The following is a 3125-nucleotide window of genomic DNA, read 5'->3' as shown; positions in this document are numbered from 1 at the left end:
GTGTTTGTTGAGACTGAAAATCTATTTTGGGTTCTGCTTCCCATAAAATGACAAAAAATAAATAAATAAAAGGGTTTTTTCTTTTCTTAAGAGTCATTTTGGTCCTCAAAACAACACATTTCTACAGTTGATCCTTCAACTATTGATAATTTTAGGAGGGTATAGAAATACAGTAAGGATATTGGCTTACATCCTGGATATAAATAGCTGGATATCAAGCTATTTTGTAAGCTCATAGTTCTGAGAGCAATGATAAACTGAGTAGCTGAAAATAACCTGCAATGAATCACTTCATTTGATGCAGGACTCACAAAAACATATGTGCTGATGCAGAATGAGTCAGCTGGGTTGGTTCAAGGCTTAGTGTGTTTGTAAATCTTTGGAAAAGAGATCAAATAATTGGATTTGCTTGATTGGCAGACTCTCTTCAATAATTGTTTCAATTTACTGGGATTAAATAAACGTGAAGCGTACATACCTTGCATGATATTTTCTTAAAAATATGCATGAGCTGGAATGCTCATTCAGCACTCCGACAGCTGATGAGGAATATGCCTGATGTAAAACATCTTAAATTACATTAAGCCACAGAAGTAGGATTCACACACCTCTCAAGTGAAGATGGATGTCTTGCAAATGTCTCTGCAAACCTGACAAGATTTATTCTTCAAGTGAAATTTAATTTTAATAGGATTTTCCTCTGAAGTTCCACAATCACAAAATAATCTGAAGTTTTGAGTCCTGCTAGTTAATCGTTCCTTAAACGCCAAACCTTTATAAATGTAGTGCAAATTAGCGCTATCTTGCGCTTTTATATTGCCCAAGCTTCGAGTACCATTTGTTTTATACCCGTTCTCTATAACCTGCAGCCTATTTCTGTACCAAAGGATAAATAAAACAAATATCATTAAAAATACATTGAGATACTTTTGATTATATAAAAATTAAATAATACACAGCATTTTCAACGAGAGCAAAACAGATTAAAAATAGTTACACATTTTCAGTACCATGCAATCGCTAATGAATGTTCAATTATTTGAGAAAAAACACGACAATATAGCCTAGGCTATACATTAATATTCTCTTTACAAATGCTAGGGTGCATTAACCCAATGTTGGGTCAAAATATGTATAAACCCAACCGCTGAGTTAAAAAAAAGTAATTTAAATTAAATTGGAAAAAAATGAATAACGTTTGGGTTTGTCCATTATTTGACCCAACGTTGGGTTAATACAACCCAGATTTTTTTTTTTATTGAGTGTTTCAACCTTTTTTTCTTTCGTTCTTTTTCTTTTTTTCTTTCTTTCTTTCTTTCTTTCTTTCTTTCTTTCTTTCTTTCTTTCTTTCTTTCTTTCTTTGCTTTATAGGCAAACTTCTCTCCACAATGAAGCTCCTTCCCAGTAATGTATGTAATATTTTTAAAATTATTACTGCGTGATAGACTTGCATCAGTTAAATCAACGTAAAATGGAAAAACACAAGGTCTGACGGAACAGAAATCTTTAAGTTTTTCTTGGAAAACACACACACACACACACACGTGACACGACCATTATATAAACATTTACTGTAAGCAATAAACAACCTGTGTGTATTAGATTTGTAGCAATCTAAATCTAACAAACACAGCGCTCATATCTGGATGAGCCTGTGGAGAAAGAGGAGACTCATTAGTCGTTCGGATATCAAGTTAATACTGTGGGAGAGACTCTGGACTGCTGTAACACGGGGTAAGATTGTAACACCATTAGTTTGCAATTAGAAATCAGCTACAGGGGTAAAATAACCATCATACATGAGCAGCATCATTTTTAGGAAGTTGTAAGACTCTTGTGTAAGAATAGAATTAACAAGACAATTCGGAGAAACTAAGTTCACGTCTGCTTTATAGTTCGATGGGAGAAACAATGTTAAACGCTAGGAGGACGTGATCAGCAGTGCCTCGTTTTATCTAAATAAACACATGCATTAAAATGTTCAAAATCGAAACGTTACGCCTGATTAGACGTGAATGCGTATAACACCCTTAATAAGACTGAGCACAGCCACACAATGTGAGAGAACGACTTAACTCACACTGCACAAATGCTTTTAGAGCTGTTAGCGTGTTAAGTGTTTGCTCCCAAATGCATGTTCTGTTTTACTTAAAGTGTTTTCCTATATTAGGCTAAATTAAATTGTTTAAATGTTTACGTCTTCTAATAATGTTTCGATCTACAACGATAGCACTCTTTTTACTTGACAATGATTCTCACAATTTAGGTTGTACATTTCACAACTTTTATACAAGAAAAGAGAATTGTTTATGTGCAAATTAATTGGTGAATGCAACTATACGGACATCGCATACATTTGTTTTTTTTAGCTACATATATTTAGACATTTTATAACGTAGCCTACTGTAAATACACTCAAAAATATCTTGCTGAATGTTCAAAGTAGGCTATTTATTTAAAATGAAATGAAAAGCATATTTATTGCGACTTTATTTGGGGAAACTTAATTCTTTTTACAAATTTAAGTGGACTGAACACAAAACAATTAAGTTAACTTAATCGATTTGTGTCTGAACAACATGAATGGATTGTGTGGAACCCTGTATTTATTTTTACAATGTACATAACAGAGGATTCTGGCCTATTTTATTTTCATTGTCATGTTTCACTCAAAATCTGTCTCCAAAACATGGTTATGTCAACGCAATCTCACAGTAATCCTCACTACAGCCTGTCTGGGTTAACCTTTGAGGTTTAGTTATAATAGAAAAGGGTTGTGACCTCTTGTTATAGTAGACCAAAGGGTCAAACTGATTCAGAACTGACCGGACATGTGTCATTTGCACTAAACAAGCCTCTTATAAAATCATGATTATAATATATCAAATGACTATGGTATTTGGGGAGGGGGGAATGTTATTATAACCTCTAAAGTAACATCTTTTTTCATTTATTAAAAAAAAATGTGTATCTTAAAAAAAAAAGTGATATTACAAACATACAATGAAACACACAATGAAATCAGTTATATTGAGCTGTAAGTGCTATGATGCTAATAATATTATTTAATCCTAAACATTTTTTATTTCTTTACAAAAATATTAATCAGTTTGCATTCCTGCAGT

Source organism: Danio aesculapii, chromosome 7 (genome assembly GCF_903798145.1).
Source record: "Danio aesculapii chromosome 7, fDanAes4.1, whole genome shotgun sequence".
NCBI classification, from domain to species: Eukaryota; Metazoa; Chordata; class Actinopteri; order Cypriniformes; family Danionidae; genus Danio; species Danio aesculapii.
Note: the sequence above shows the minus strand (reverse complement) of the source record.